The sequence below is a fragment of the Ceratotherium simum genome, chromosome 7 (assembly GCF_057802395.1).
Source record: "Ceratotherium simum simum isolate JZ-2026a chromosome 7, ASM5780239v1, whole genome shotgun sequence".
Lineage (NCBI taxonomy): Eukaryota > Metazoa > Chordata > Mammalia > Perissodactyla > Rhinocerotidae > Ceratotherium > Ceratotherium simum.
The window spans coordinates 75,795,802-75,813,823 of NC_141906.1; the positions used below are offsets into that span (position 1 = coordinate 75,795,802).

At 39.2% G+C, this 18,022-nt stretch overlaps 1 pseudogene; it reads right to left on the reverse strand.

The window, feature by feature from the left end:
• Positions 1–16,496: 16,496 nt before the first annotated feature.
• LOC101391437 (olfactory receptor 8B12-like) lies at positions 16,497–17,427 on the reverse strand (annotated as a pseudogene).
• Between the last annotated feature and the right edge of the window lie 595 nt (positions 17,428–18,022).

The following is an 18,022-nucleotide window of genomic DNA, read 5'->3' on the forward strand; positions in this document are numbered from 1 at the left end:
AACAACGGACAATCCTAACTGAGGTGGAAGAGGCAGAGACTCCCTTCTGGAGAGGAAAAACGCCGCCTTCACAAGCCGCCAGCTTCACGGCCGCCGGGAGCAGCTCACAGGTACGCACGCACCCTCTCTGGAGGCACGGGGCCCTGAGCCGGGGAGCGCCCCTGCTGTGGGCATATTGTGGACCCATCACAATCGAGACCAGCGGCATAATATCTGACTGTGCCTGCTACTAAAACACTGGGGAACACCCCCAGAAAACCCGGTTCACAAAGAAACTAAAACTGGCTCTTAAAGGGCCCGTGCGCAAACTCACCCGTTTCAGGAAGCACCCTAAAATCACCAGAAAGAAAGGTGTACAGTGCTTTGGTGACAAGAGACTCACCTAATAGGCCCTGAGTGCATCTCGGTGAGGGGTGAGACCTCTCCAGGGACTGGGACATCGGCGGCGGCCATTGTTGTGGCCTGGTGTGGGCGTGCTGACACAGACACCATTGGAGTTCTCCCTGAGGCCTGCTAGCCCAGGGTCTGCCCCACCCGCTAGAGCACCGATTTAATCCAGCTCAGCCAGGGCAGGCAGCCCACCCTAGAGACTGGCCCCACCCAACAACAAGCCCTCAGGCAACTTGTGGGCCTGCATAGATTGGTGACTGGATTCTCTGCAGCCTGGCAACTGAGCCGACTTGAGCATGGCAGGGTGTGCACAAGGAGCGGGTGGAGAGTGTGGGGCGGTGGCAGAGTGTGTGGGGCTCCCGCCGTGGAGAGACTGGATCGGCTTGGGGAGGTCGGGGTGCTCACACGGGGCAGGACTGTGTTGACTGTGTGTGTGGACCTGTGGGCGGCAGGGCTTCTCAGCCGCAGAAGACTTGTACTTCTCAAAGACCCACATAGGAGGTTTGCTCCACCTTCCAAAACCTGAAACAATTGAGTGCTCCTGTGCCTGAGGCCAGCCCCACCCAGCTGCAATCCTCAGAGAGCTGACAAGAGACCTAATAGGCTAGAGGCTTACAGCAATTGTAAGTCCCTGAGCCTAACAACCTGCCACGGTGGAGGCCTACTCACTTAAAAGAAATACTGCAACACAAATGTGGTATTAGAACTTGCAGCCAACTGTGCTGGGGATCCCCACACCTGATAAAGAGACTGAAGGGCCCACAACAACTACGAGCAACTGAGCATTACAACAGCTGACCAGGAGCATAACTCAGCCTTCCTGGGTGCCTACAGGGAGAGCAAACAGGCCACAGCAGAAGGATACACGTAGCCCACATAGGGGTCACCCCTGGAACATTGAGAACTGAGGGAAGCACACTGGAAGCCTCCTAAGCCATCACTTCCATAAGGTCACCTATCCAAGAGCAGGAGACGTAGCTGACCTACCTAATACGTAGACACAAGCACAGGGAAAGAGGCAAATGAAGAGGCAAAAGAATACATTCCAAGTAAGGGAACAGGACAAAACCACAGAAAAGGAACTAAGTGAAACAGAAATGAGCAACCTACCCAACAGAGAGTTCAAACTGAGAGTGTTAAGGATGCTCACTGATCTGGGGAGAAGAATAGATGAACTCAGTGAGAATGTCAACAAAGAAATAGAAGATATAAAAAAGAACCAATCAGAAATGAAGAATACAATACTGGAAATGAAAAATTCATTGGAGGGACTCAAAAGCAGAGTAGAGGATACAGAAGAACGGATCTGTGAGCTGGACGAAAGACTAGAAGAAATTACCCGAGGTGAACAGGTAAAAGATAAAAGAATTAAAAAGAGTGAGGACAGTCTAAGGGACCTCTGGGACAACATCAAGCGCACTAACATCCGTGTTATAGGTGTCCCAGAAGGAGAAGAGCGAGACAAGGGGTCAGAGAATCTATTTCAAGAAATAATAGATGAAAACTTCCCTAACCTAAGGAAGGAAACAGACATCCAGGTACAGGAAGCACAGAGAGCCCCAAACAAGATAAACCCAAAGAGGCCCACACCAAGACACATCATAATCAAAATGTCCAGAATTAAAGATAAAGAGAGAATCCTAAAAGCCGCAAGAGAATGTCAAGTTACGTACAAAGGAAACCCCATAAGGCTATCAGCTGACTTCTCTGCAGAAACCTTACAGGCTAGAAGAGAATGGCACGATATATTTAAAGTGCTAAAAGGAAAAAACTTACAGCCAAGAATACTCTACCCAGCAAGGTTATCATTCAAAATGGAAGGAGAGATCAAAATTTTCCCAGATAAGCAAAAATTAAAGGAGTTTGTCACCAAGAAACCAGTGCTACAAGAAATGTTAAAGGGACTGATTTAAGGGGAAAAGAAAAGACCACAAATAGGAAAAATTATCTATTTCCATGATTAGAACGTAATGGATACAAATGCACAAAAAAGAGGTTAGATATGATATCAAAAACATGAGGGAGGAGGGGAGTTAAAGAGTACAGCTTTCAGACAGAGGTCAAACTAAAGTGACCATCAATTCTGTATAGAAGAAGAAAGGAACAGAGAAGGACTATTAAAACACTGAGAAAAAAAAAAAAGTTAAAAAATGGCAGTAAGTACATACTTATCAATAGCTACTTTAAACGTCAATGGACTAAATGCTCCAATTAAAAGGCATAGGGTGGCTGACTGGATAAAAAAACAAGACCCATATATATGCTGCATACAAGAGACACACTTCAGACCTAAAGACACTCACAAACTGAAAGTGAAGGGATGGAAAAAGATACTCCATGCAAATGGCAATGAAAAGAAAGCTTGGGTAGCAGTACTCATATCAGACAAAATAGACTTTAAAACAAAAACTGTAAAAAGAGACAAAGAAGGGCATTACATAATGATCAAGGGAACAATCCAACAAGAGGATATAACACTTGTAAATATCTACGCACCCAATGTAGGCGCACCTAAATATATAAAGCAATTATTAACAGACATAAAAACAGAAATAGACAGTAACACAATAATAGTAGGGGACTTTAACACTCCACTTACACCAACGGATAGATCATCCAAATAGAAGATCAATAAGGAAACATTGGCCTTAAACGACACACTAGAACAGATGGACCTAGCAGATATATACAGAGCATTCCATCCAAAAACCGAAGAATACACGTTCTTTTCAAATGCACATGGAACATTCTCCAGGATTGATCACGTATTAGGCCACAAAACAAGTCTCCATAAATTTAAGAAGATTGAAATAATACCAACCATCTTTTCTGACCACAATGGTATGAAACTAGAAATCAACTATAGGAAGAAAATCAGAAAAGCCACAAATACGTGGAGATTAAACAAAATGCTACTGAACAACGACTGGGTTAACGAAGAAATCAAAGAAGAAATCAAAAAATACATGGAGACAAATGAAAATGAAAATACGACATGCCAGAATTTATGGGATACAGCAAAAGCAGTTCTAATAGGGAAGTTTATAGCGATACAGGCCTATCTCAACAAACAAGAAAAATCTCAAATAAACAATCTAACAATGCACCTGAAGGAACTGGAAAAAGAAGAACAAACAAAGCCCAAAATCAGTAGAAGAAGGGAAATAATAAAAATCAGAGCAGAAATAAATGAAATAGAGACCAAAAAAACAATAGAAAAAATTAATAAAACCAAGAGCTGGTTCTTTGAAAAGATCAACAAAATTGACAAACCTTTAGCTAGACTCACCAAGAAAAAAAGAGAGAAGGCACAAATAAGTAAAATCAGAAATGAAAGAGGAGAAATTACAACAGACACCTCAGAAATACAAAAGATTATAAGAGAATACTACAAAAAGCTATATGCCAACAAATTCGACAATCTGGAAGAAATGGATAAATTCTTAGAATCATACAACCTTCCAAAACTGGATCAAGAAGAAGTAGAGAATTTGAATAGACCAATCACCAGTAAGGAGATCGAAACAGTAATCACAAACCTCCCCAAAAATAAAAGTCCAGGACCAGACGGCTTCCCTGGTGAATTCTACCAAACATTCAAAGAAGACTTAATACCTATCCTTCTCAAACTCTTCCAAAAAATTGAGGAGGGGGGGAAGCTCCCTAACTCATTCTACGAAGCTGACATTACCCTGATACCAAAACCAGACAAGGACAACACAAAAAAAAGAAAATTACAGGCCAATATCACTGATGAACATCGATGCAAAAATCCTCAACGAAATACTAACAAATCACATACAACAATACGTTAAAAAGATTATACACCATGATCAAGTGGGATTTATTCCAGGGATGCAGGGATGGTTTAACATTCGCAAATCAATCAATGTAATACACCACATTAATAAAATGAAGAATAAAAATCACATGATCATCTCAATAGATGCAGAGAAAGCATTTGACAAGATACAGCATCCATTTATGATAAAAACTCTGAGTAAAATGGGTATAGAAGGAAAGTACCTCAACATAATAAAGACCATATATGACAAACCCACAGCTACTATCATCCTCAATGGTGAAAAACTGAAAGCCATCCCTCTAAGAACAGGAACCAGACAAGGATGCCCACTGTCACCACTCCTATTTACCATAGTACTGGAAGTCCTAGTCAGAGCAATCAGGCAAGAGAAAGAAATAAAAGGGATCCAAATTGGAAAGGAAGAAGTGAAACTTCACTATTTGCAGATGACATGATTTTATATATAGAAAACCCCAAAGAATCCACCAGAAAACTTTTAGAGGTAATAAACGAATATGGTAAAGTTGCAGGATACAAAATCAACATACAAAAATCAGTTGCATTTCTGTACACTAACAACGAAGTAGCAGAAAGAGAAATTAAGAATACCATCCCATTTACAATTGCAACAAAAAGAATAAAATACCTAGGAATAAACTTAACCAAAGAGGTGAAAGATCTGTACACCGAAAACTATAAAACATTTCTGAAAGAAACTGAAGAAGACCCAAAGAAATGGAAAGATATTCCGTGCTCTTGGATTGGAAGAATTAACATAGTTAAGATGTCCATACTTCCTAAAGCCATCTATAGATTCAATGCAATCCCTATCAAAGTTCCAACAACATTTTTCACAGAAATAGAACAAAGAATCCGAAAATTTATATGGAACAACAAAAGACCCCGAATAGCTAAAGGAATCCTGAGAAAAAAGAACAAAGCTGGAGGTATCACACTCCCTGATTTCAAAATATACTACAAAGCTGTAGTAACCAAAACAGCATGGTACTGGCACAAAAACAGACACACAGATCAATGGAATAGAATCGAAAGCCCAGAAATAAACCCACACATCTATGGACAGCTAATCTTTGACAAAGGAGCCAAGAACATACAATGGGGAAAAGAAAGTCTCTTCAACAAATGGTGTTGGGAAAACTGGATAGCCATATGCAAAAAAATGAAAGTAGACCCTTACCTTACAACATAAACAAAAATTAACTCAAAATGGATTAAAGACTTGAATGTAAGACCTGAAACTGTGAAAGTTCTAGAAGAAAACATGGGCAGTACACTCTTCGACATCCTTAGCAACATCTTCTCAAACACCACGTCTGACCGGGCAAGAGAAACAATAGAAAAAAATAAACAAATGGGACTACATCAAACTAAAAAGCTTCTGCACAGCAAAGGAAACCATCAACAAAACGAAAAGACAACCTAAGAATTGGGAGAAGATATTTGCAAACCATACTTCTGATAAGGGCTTAATCTCCAAAATATATAAAGAACTCATGCATCTTACCAACAAAAAAACTACCAACCCAATTAAAAAATGGGCAAAGGACCTGAACAGACATTTCTCCAAAGAAGATATACAGATGGCCAACAGACACATGAAAAGATGTTCAACATCATTAACTATCAGGGAAATGCAAATCAAAACTACAATGAGATATCACCTGACGCCCGTCAGAATGGCTATAATTAACAAGACAGGAAACAACATGTGTTGGAGAGGATGTGGAGAGAAGGGAACTCTCATACACTGCTGGTGGGAGTGCAAACTGGTGCAGCCACTATGGAAAACAGTATGGAGATTCCTCAAAAAATCAAGGATAGAACTACCATATGATCCAGCCATCCCACTGCTGGGTATTTATCCAAAGAACTTGAAAACACCAATTTGTATAGGTACATGCACCCATGTGTTCATTGCAGCGTTATTCACAATAGCCAAGACTTGGAAGCAACCTAAGTGCCCATCAAGGGACGAATGGATAAAGAAGCTGTGGTATATATACACAATGGAATACTACTCAGCCATAAGAAACGATGAAATCCAGCCATTTGTGACAACATGGATGGACATTGAGGGTATAATGCAAAGTGAAATAAGTCAGAGGGAGAAGGTCAAATACCGTATGATCTCCCTCATTAAGTAGTAGATAATAACAACAATAAACAAACACATAGGGACAGAGATTGGATTGGTGGTTACCAGAGGGGAAGGGGGGAGGGAGGAGGGTGAAAGGGATAATTCGGCACATGTGTGTGGTGATGGGTTGTAATTAGTATTTTGGTGGTGAACATGATGTAATCTATGCAGAAGTACAATGATGTACACCTGAAATTTTTACAATGTTATAAACCAATGTTACTGCAATAAACAAAAAACTAAAAAAAAAAAAAAAAAGAACCTTAGCTGCAACAGAGTCTGATAAATATAGTTTTTAGCTTTTTAAGCCTCTGCAGAATAGGACATCATATTAGAATGAGATTGCAACAAATAAAAATTAATACAATACCTTTAGGTTCTCTACTTCCAAGAAGAATGTCAGAAAGGAGGCATAATAGACTGGATGCATGGAATACTACCACCACCATGATCGGGGGGGGGGGGGCTCCAAGGAGCTGACTTGAGGGTGAAAGACATGTGGAAAGAGAATTCCAGACCCTTAGCTCTCCCAGCTGAGCCCAACCCCTGGAGGCCACCAGCTGAATGCAGCTCCATGAGTGAGCCATGGTGAAAGCAGAAGAACTGTCCCGCCAACTCACAGAATCATGAGAAATAATAAATTATTGTTTTTAGTCTCTAAAAAAAAAAAAAAAAAAAATCATATGATCATCTCAATAGATGCAGAAAAAGCATCTGACAAAATACTACATCCTTTCATAATAAAAGCTCACAACAAATTGGGTATAGAAAGAACCTGCTTTGACATGATGAAAGCCATATATGACAACCACATAGCCAACATCATACTCAGTGGTGAAAGGTTGAAAGAATTTCCTCTAAATTCAGGAACAAGTCCTAGGTGCCCATTCTCACCACTCCTATAAAGAAATAAAAGGCATTCAAATCTGAAGGAGGAAGAAAATTTGTCTTCATTTGCAGATGATGTGATTTTATATACAAAATGCTCAAGACGTCACCAAAAAATGAGTCAATGAATTCAGTTAAATTAATCAACTGATTCAGTAAAGTTTAAACTAACCAACATATTTAGTAAAGTTGCAGGACACAAAATCAGTATACAGAAATCAGTTACATTTCTAGACACTAACAACAAAATATCTGAAAAAGAAATAAAGAAACAATCCTATTCACAATAGCATCATCAACAATAAAATACTTGGGAATAAATTTAACCAAGGAAGTGAAAGATTTATATACTGAAAACTATGGACTTTAATGAAAGAAACTGAAGAAGAAACAAGTAAATGGAAAGATCATATATTCAGTGTCCATAGATTAGAAGAATTAATATTCTTAAAATGTCCATAGTACCCAAAATCATCTGTACATTCAATGCAATCCCAATGAAAATTCCAATGGCATTTTTCACAGAAATAGAAAAAACAATCCTAAAATTTGTATGGAGCCACAAAAGATTTTCAATAGCCAAAACAATCCTGCGATAGAAGGACAAATCTGGAGGCATCACAGTTCCTGATTTCAAACTGTACTACAAAGTTATAGTATGGTACTGATAGAAACAGTATGGTACTGACATAAAAATAGACACATAGACCAATGGAACAGAATCGAGAGCCCAGAAATAAACCTTCATAAACAGCGTCAACTAATATTTGACAAGGGAGCCAAGAATACTCAATGAGGAAAGGATGGTCTCCTTGATAAATGGTGTTGGGAAAGTGGGATAAACACATGCAGAAAAATGAAATTGGACCCTTATCTTACACCACTAAAATAAATTAACTCAAAATGAATTAAAGACTGAGTGAAACATAAGACTAGAAACCGTAAAACTCCTAAGATAAGCTCCTCAACATTGGTCTTGGCAATGATTTTTTGGATATGACACCAAAAGCACAAGCAACAAAAACAAAAATAAGTAGGACGACAGCAAACTAAAAAGCTTCTGGACAGCAAAAGAAACATTCAACAAAATCAAAAGGAAACCTACAGAATGGGAGAAAATATTTGCAAATCGTATATCTAATAAGGGGTTCATATCTAGACTATATAAGGAACTCAATACAACTAAAGAGCCAAAAACCAAATACACCAATTAAGAACTGGACAGAGGAACTGAATACACATTTTCCAAAGAAGACATATAAATGGCCAACAGATCCATGAAAAGATTATCAACATCACTAATCATCAGGGAAATGCAAATCAAAACCACAATGAGACATCACCTCACACCTGTTAGAATGGCTATTATCAAAAAGACAAGCAATAACAACAAACAAAAAGAAGAAATGGAGCTCATAGATACAAAGACTAGATTGGTGGTCGCCAGAGGCAGGGGTGGGTGATAGGGGAGTGGGGAGTGGGAAAAATGTGTGAATGGGGTTAAAAAGTACAAACTCTCATATAAAATAAATAAGTCATGAGGACGTGATGTACAGTAAGGCGACTATAGTTAATATTACTGTGTTGTATATTTGAAAGTTGCCAAGAGAGTAAATCTTAAAAGTTTTCATCACAAAAAATATTTTGTAACTCTGTATGATAATGGATTATTGTGGTGATCTTTTTGTGACAAAAACGAATATCAAATCATTATGTTGTACATCTGAAACCAACTATAGTGTTGTATGTCAATTATATCTAAAATTTAAAAAAGACAGAGATAACCTGTTGACCAAGATGTGGAGAAGATGGAGAGTTGTGCACTGTTGGTGGGAATGTATATTGTTACAGCCACTATGGAAAACAGTATGAAGGTTTCTAAAAAATTAAAAAAAGAACTACCATGTAATGCAGCAATCCCACTTCTGGGTATACATCCAAAGGCAATGAAGTCAGGATCTCAAAGAGATATCTGCACTCCCTAGTTCACCGTAGCATTACTGACAGTATCCAAGACATGGACACAACCTATGTTTCCATCTCCAGAGTAATAGAAAAGGAACATGTGGAATATTATTCAGCCGTGAGAGGAAATCCTACCATCTGCAACAACACGGATGGAACTTGAGGGCATTAGGATAATTGAAGTTAGAGAAAGACAAATAGAGTCTTATATGTGCAATCTAACTATGTGAAATACTTACATGTGGAATCTAAAAAGCCAAACTCATAGAAACAAAGAGTAGAATGGTAGTTGCCAGGGGAAGGGGGTGGGGGTGGGGGGTGGAATGGGGAGATCTTGGTCAAAGGTACAAACTTCCAGTTATAAGATGAGTAAGTTCTGGGGAGCTAATGTACAGCATGGTGATTATACTTAACAATACTGAATTATATACTTTAAAGTTGCTAACAGAGTAGATCTAAAATGTTCTCACCACAAAAGGAAATGGTAATTAGGAGATGGTGAAGGTGTTAACTAACCCTATTGTGTTACTCATTTTGTAATGTATAAATGTATCAAATCATCATGTTGTATACCTTAAACTTACACAGTATTATATGTCAATTATATCTCAGCAAAGCTTTGAGGGGGTAGGAATGGCCTAAGAAAGCATACGAGAGAAGGAATTACTTCTGTTTATTAGAGGAAAAAAGTCTATTTATTCATTAATTTGTAAAATTGATATTTCTATCCATTTAGCATTTAGATGTTCAGAAAAAAAAGAAGCTCTCCCACTAGAATATTGAAAAATGTTGAATAAAAATACTAAGCCACTGATTATCTTAGCTGGTCTGAAAATAGGGAATTCTCAGGAGTGAAAAAAGACAATAACGCAGGAACCTATCTGTATGGACGAGGCTGGAGCCAGTGTTTCCCGGGGAGGTGTCTGCCAGTGTTTGGAGGCGTAGAGCTATGGTTTGCACACATGTGGGGCAAGAGGCAAAACTTGGGGCTCAGGCAGGATGCAGTGTGGGATTAAAGGCCACTACCCCTCTGCATGTCCCTCATAAACCTGTGACCAAATAAGGCAATACTTGAAGGTGAATAAACTAGAAAAGAAACACCCCATATGGTGAGGTGGAGAAGATACAATCAGAGCTCAGCCTATACTGTGATGGAAAAAGGAAGAAGAAAAAAATGAAAACCCTTTCCCCTGAGAATCCCTAACCATAGACTGTACTCACATGTGTATGGAACTGGAATTTACACCTATATGACTTGTAAAACCCCTCACCAAACATTTATTTTAAAGAGGTCCTGGATGTTATTACTTATAAAGAATTAGAAGTGTGGTAAGTGCTTCAAAGGGAAGTACATGGTTCTCTGCAAGCATTAAATGGAGGAAACTGAACTGAGTTTCTAAGGTGAGGGACAGCCTCTCTGAGAAAGTGAAATTCAGTGACCTGAAGGATGAGGAAGTGTAGTCGATATTTGGCTTCTCAGCATCAGAACCTTCTTCTCTGTCTAGAGAATCTGCCCTTGTTTGAGTCTTAGTTGAAATTCCCCCACATGGTAGATAGTATGGCCAGATACATGTTCCCCAAACTCCTGGAGTCTACAGCCAAACCACACCACTCAACCTCAGCCAATCAAATGCTCCTGCTCAGATCTTTGCTTCTGGAACAGACGGTATGAGAGCCAGGACAATTTACAGTTCACAAAAGCAAAGACAAAGACAACGTCTTCCAGCAAGTACCTCGGTGCATGTGACATCATCTCCAACCACATAACCAGACTATACCTAGGCTGGGACCTTCACTGATTCTAGACATCGGTAGGAAGATTAAAATATACCTTACTTTAAATGAAAAGGTAAAGAGGACAAATACTGCCTTAAAAGAATTCAAAAGGAATCCTAATAACCATCACTGCCTAAAATCAAGAGAAAAATCATAGAAATTTCATCACAGCAAATTAGACACTCTTGTTCTTCAAGATGTTGACCAGACAGTTCATCACTGACCCCACACAGGTAAAGGAGATTGTATGTAATTTGCTGTAGCCCTTGGTTCCGGGAGAAGATCTGAAGAATGTCCCTAATATAAAAAAGAAAGAAAGGAATTTCTGGTATCTGTGGACTTATCATTAGCATTGAGTGAATGAAAGATGATGAAAGGAAGGAAAACAAAAGACAAAGATGATAACACTGGGTGCTACAATGCAAGTTCCTATGACTACAAATCCACCTGCATGGGTAATATACAGTAGTCCCCCCTATCCACAGGGGATACAATCCAAGAACCCCAGTGGATGCCTGAAACCACAGATAGTACCGAACCTTATATACACTATGTTTTTTCCTATACATACATACTTATGATAAATTATAAATTAGGCACATAAGAGATTAACAATAATAACTAATAATAAAATACAGTAATAATAATGATAATAAATAATAATAAAATAGAACAATTATAACAATATACTGTAATAAAAGTTACCGTAGGTCTTACCAACCTCAGCATATGTTTTTTTTCTTTCCTTATTAAGACAAGAACTTTCACTTTTTCACCTAAAGGAAGCACTTGATGGCTTCTCTTTGGCATATCCAAATTGCCAGGATCACTACTCTTATGTTTTGGGGCCATTATTAAGTAAAATAAGGGTTACTTGAACACAAGCACTATGATACTGTGATAGTCGATCTGATAACAGAGACAACCAGTAAGTGACTAAGTGGGGATGGGGTAGCATATACATTGTGGACACACTGGACAAAGGGAAGATTCATGTCCTGGGCAGGATGGAGCATGATGGTGGGAGATTTCGTCATGCTACTCAAAACAGTGCACAATTTAAAATTTATGAATTGTTTGTTTCTAGAATTTTACATATAATATATTCAGGCTACAGTTGACCACAGGTAACTGAAACCATGAAAAGCAGAACCACAGATAAAGGGGGACCACAGTAAATGCTGATTCAGGAGACCTGGAGCAGAGGGCCTGCGTTACACAAGTAAAGTTTAATGCTATCATTATCACAAAGGGACAACTGGTCCATGTCCCCTAGATAGACCACAGAACCAATAAACTGAATAGCTTACAAACCATCAGCAGGAAATAGTCCCTAGTGGTCATGGCCTCATAGTGACCAAAGATCAGTGGTACAAAATTGGAGTGCTCACTAATGACAAGCAGAATGGAAAAGCTGCGTCTTTGATGTCACATAGGTGATGATATTCTTCTCTGTCACAAAGCTCATCATCATTTTGGGAGAAATGATAGAGGAAGAGAAGAAACCTATGAAGGAAAAACTAAAGATTAAAATGTACATGGAGGTATAGAAGTTAGAATTAATCCAAGTCAGGATGACCAAAGAACAAAGAGAAGACAGATGGCTGGAGCTCTGATACGCCTGTCATTTAACAAAAAATATATCTGAGAAAAGAATAATTAAACAATACATTTCTAAGTAACAAATTTCTAAGTCAATAAGAAGAAATTATAGGGAAAATTGGAGATATTATGAATTGAAAAATAAAATAGGAATCTCTCCAGAGAAAATAATTAGCAATCTAGACAATAATTTTAACAGAAAATGATAATTATAGCATTATTTATAGTAATAAAACATTGGAGAATTGACACAATTTTAATTTCAACAATTAGAAAAGCTTGAATAAAATATGACAATACTACATGATGAAACTCAAGAAAAAGTGTAATTCAAAAAATATATACTGAGAAGCAAAAAACCTCACATTATAATGATAAGTTAGAAAACATTTTATAGGGGCCAGCCCCATGGTGTAGCCGTTAAGTGCATGCACTCCACTGCTGGCGGCCCAGGTTCGGATCCCAGGAGCGCACCGACACACTGCTTGTCAGGCCATGCTGTGGCAGTGTCCCACATAAAGTGGAGGAGGATGGGCACCGATGTTAGCTGAGGGCCAGTCTTCCTCAACAAAAAGAGGAGGATTGGCATGGATGTTAGCTCAGGGCTGATCTTCCTCACACACACAAACACACTAAATACATAAATTAATTAATTAAAAGAAAACATTTTATAGCATGACATAAAGAGTGTGACCCCATTGGAAGAAAATTTTATACTTCAGATGAGATTCTTCTTTCCTGATCTCTGAATGGTGGAATGTTACCAGTTAGCTATTGCTATGTAACAACGTCACAAAATCTCATTGGCATACAACAATGAATATTTGTTCCTCATGTGCACAAGTTGATTGTGGTGGCTCAATTTGTCTGGGCACAGGGGGGCATCTCTGCTTCAAGATCTGTTCCAGGGCCGGCCCCATGGCTTAGCAGTTAAGTGAGCACGCTCCACTGCTGGCGGCCCGGGTTCGGATCCCGGGTGTGCACCGACGCACTGCTTCTCCGGCCATGCTGAGGCTGAGTCCCACATACAGCAACTAGAAGGACATGCAGCTATGACATACAACTATCTACTGGGGCTTTGGGGGAAAAAATAAATAAATAAATAAATAATTAAGATCTGTTCCACGTGGGTTCATCATGAGAATCAGTTAGAAAAAGCGACAGTTACCCAGGAGAAGCTTTTCTCAAGGCAATGGCAGAAGCACAAGAAGGCAAGCCCCACCACGTAAACACATCCCATACACCTGCATGTATCATATCTGCTGATATCCTATTGGCCAAGATGGATCAAATGGTCAAGTGGACCATCAATGAAGCAGGAAAATGTACCCCACCTCTATGAGACCATAGCAAGGGTATGGATGCATAATACTACTAGGTGAGTGACAAATTTTGACCAATAATGCAAACTACCATATTGAAGTACAGGTAATCTTTTTTCTTCATACATTTTTTATATTCCAAATCTGTGACAATAAATAGGAGCTGCTTCAAGAATCAGAAGAAGAAAAACCACATGCCTCATTTATTAAAATAATAAATAAACATGTTCAGAACTGTGTCCTGGATTAAAACTACTTGCCATCCTGACATTTTCAGCTCTCAAGGGCTCTGACCTCATCACAGCGTCACCAGAGATGGAGGTGTGCAACCACAGGGTGAGGACAGAATATCAGAAGACCAAAATGTTACTCTGTGGCTATAGGGTTTGAACTGATAGTGACCCATCAAGAACCAAGGATGCCTCTGCTCTCCCCACACTTCTCGCTCATACCCTCATACCCTTTCCCACGCCTCTTCTGTGATTGACTCCTTTTTACTCTGAAATGTTCTCTCTCCCATCCACTTCAAAACTGTTTCCATGGAAAAAAATCATTCTTAAATACCCTTTTATACCACTTTAAAACAAAAAGGGACACTAAATATACACAAACACGCATGCGCGCGCGCACACACACAGAGCGAGAGAGACATATATGTTTGAATATGGAAGGATTCATAAGGAATTAGCAGCAATTGTTGAGTCTAAGGAGGAGATTTCAGGAATGGAATGACTAGATGGGAGGAAGACATATTTTTACCATATAATGTCTGCTTATATAGTTTAATATTTTACCATGTGCAAGTATTACTTAGTCAAAATATATTTTAATATATTTTAATAATATTTAATATACTTTTTAAATGAAAGTTAGAGAAGAGTGCATTTTCTCATGAGTAAGCAGAGTTCCAGAAAGATGAAGTGATTTGCCTCAGGTCATGCAAAAGCTAGAGCAGGTGCTGAAACTGGATGAAGGAGTCCAGCAGGGAGGGAACTAAAATTCATTAAGTGCCTGGCATTTAATTCTCTCAAAAACCCCACGAAGTCAAGATCATGATCTGTTTTAAAAATAGAGAAATTAATATTTAGAGACATTAAGTCATTTGCTCAAAGTCACACAACTACTAAACAACTGAGCCAGGATACAAAACCAACTCCACCATATGCCTCACAAATCGCAGTTTCCTCTACTACCTACTAAATGTGGCCTAGTCACCTCACCCACCTGACACACACCACAGTCTCCTGAACTCAGTTCTCTTTCTCTATTGCATACTGACTAAAGCAAAATCTCCCCTGACACTCTCACTTTTATCACTTCACTCCCTTTGATCTGTCATACTAAAGGATTAAACCCTCATCTAAATTTCCTTCTTTCCCAAAGAAGAGAAACTTCCCAAAGAAAAGCTCATAAGTCAAAGTATCTCCCCAGCACTTAACACATTCGTGCTTTTCCAAAGAACCTTCCTTTATTACTGATAAGTCAATGAGATCAAAGTGTTCTGATATAATGTATACCTCTCTTTACCCAATGGTGTGGATTTATAAACCAGTCCTGAGGTGGATTATCCCTTACTCACATATGCCTGCATGAGAAGATCTGTGCAACCTGCAGTTCCTTAAAATTTGATGAAAATTGCTTCCTCTAATAATCAGATGCTTGGTGCTGCCTTGATAACTAGCTAGATAGCCCAAATTATTTACTCCTCCTTTAGAATTTATAGACCCTTAGGTGATTATCCTGAGCCACAGATTTCTCCATCGTAGCTGACACACCGAAACCACCCTGCAGAAGAAGTCTTCAAATTCTGACTCTCTTAGTCTTGACATAATCTATGAAACATTCCACTCAGCATCTTTATAACCCCTGAAGCTACAGAAGTCCTAATTAACTAGGCTGATTCCCTAGGGTTCCACACAGGACCTCAGGAATTACCAAGCTTTACCTGCCATTGGGACCTCCATACTGGCCACCCACACCCCACAATCTTGACATGTCTCTCTTGTCATTTGACCAAGACCAACGTAAGTAAATTTTCACCTCTGACACTCTTGAAAAAAGTATAATATTCAAAAATTTTTAATTGAGAAGATGCATTAAATTATTATGAATATGATAAGGGACCATACTTTTAAAATGAAAACTGAAAGGTCAGCAATGAAGGAAAAAAACATGGCATGAAAAAAGCAGATAGAAATTCAAGGACAGGGATTCCAGTCCCAGTTGAGGCACCAGGTAGTTGTGTGGACTTGGCCAAAATATGTAATATTTCTAAATTCCAAAAGTCCATTAAACGAGAAAGTTAGATTAAATTATTTGTTAGGTGCATGCAAGATTAAATGATTATCAATCATGATAAGTCTATGATTGTATAAATAGTTTGCATAAAATAAAGAAATCTTGAAATAGTAGACGTGGGTCGAGGGACAAGGAGAATAGATCTGCACTAAACACTCACACAAATGTAGAGACTTAAAATTCTCTCTCTGTATAGGAGAGAAAAAAAAAGCCGGAAGTTGGATGCCGCATTGAAAACACACACACTAATAAACAATGCGTTGTATCTTCTTTCTCAAATACTACTCATTTCTCAAGAAAATATTTTTCTTCCTAAGGTTTTCCTCAGCAATTTTGACATCCTTGTTCCTCAAACTATAGATCAATGGGTTTAACATGGGCACCACAATGGTATAGAACAGGGAGGACACTTTCCCTTGCTCAAGGGGCAAAATAGAAGGTGGTCTGAGATACATGAAAGCCCCAGAACCAAAGAAAAGAGAAACCACTATTATGTGGGAGCTGCATGTACTGAAAGCTTTGGCCCTGCCCTCAGTGGAGGGAATGTGGAGAATGCTTATGAGGATTAGAGCATAAGAGATAAAGATGGTGACAATGGGCATTCCAATGCCTATGGAAACAACTACAAAGACCACCAGCTCATTCACATAAGTGCTGTTGCAGGAGAGCTGAAGGAGAGGAAAGACATCACACATGAAATGATTGACAAGGTTGTTGGCACAGAAGTTCAGACTTGCTATGCTTCCCGTGTGGGCCATGGCCCCTGAAAACCCCATCACATACACACTCAACAAGAGGAATAAACAGACCTGAGGAGACATGGTGACTGTGTACACCAATGGTTTACAGATGGCAACATAGCGGTCGTATGCCATTGCTGACAGGATGAAGGACTCAGAGATGACAAAAAATCCGAAGAAAAAGAATTGAGTCATACACGCTGAATGTAAGATAATATTCTGCTTAGAGACAAAACTCTTCAGCATTTTGGGGGTGATGGTGGTGGAGTAACAGAAGTCTATTAAGGAGAGGTTGAAGAGGAAAAAGTACATGGGGGTGTGCAGGTGAGAGTTCAACCCAATCAGCATTATCAGGCCCAGGTTCCCCACCACAGTGACCATGTAGAAACCTAGAAACAGGATGAAGAGAGGTATCTGGAGTCCTGCCTTCTCTGTTAAGCCTGCAAGGATGAACTCTGTCACAGAAGAATTCTCAGCTGCCATACTCCTCTGGGGATGGATAGGGGAGGAGCCGTTTGGGGGGACAAGAAAGGAAAACCACTAAGAAAGAAACAAACACCACCACCACCATCCCTGTATCAACCCCATTCTTGCGAATAAATTCACAGAGAGATATTTGAACTTTGGTATGTTAGGAAGGTTATTACTGTTTGCTATGAATCTATCTTCTAGCCCAAGTGACTTTCACTTCCAGAGAACAATATGATGCTAAAGTTTGCCTCCAGAGTGAGAACTGGTGCTCTAGTAAAAAGGATACCAAACATAAGATAGATGTCTTTTAGATTTTTTGGTCAATCCATTTTCTACGTCCTCTCTCTTGCCTCTGCTTCAGTTCCTGAAACCTGGGTCTCTTCCCTGGAGAGAATTCCAATTGGCAGAAGACACTCTGACTCTGCTCAGAGCTCCCACCTCTTGGTCACTGCTGTTAGATCAAGAAAGTGAGGTTACATATTTCCAAGATCTCTTGGCTCAAGAGGCTATAGATTTAATGATAATTTTTTAAGCTAACACTTATTTAAGTGGTTACTATGAGAGGCTGTATACTAAGAGCTATATGATAATTAATATTATAATCCAC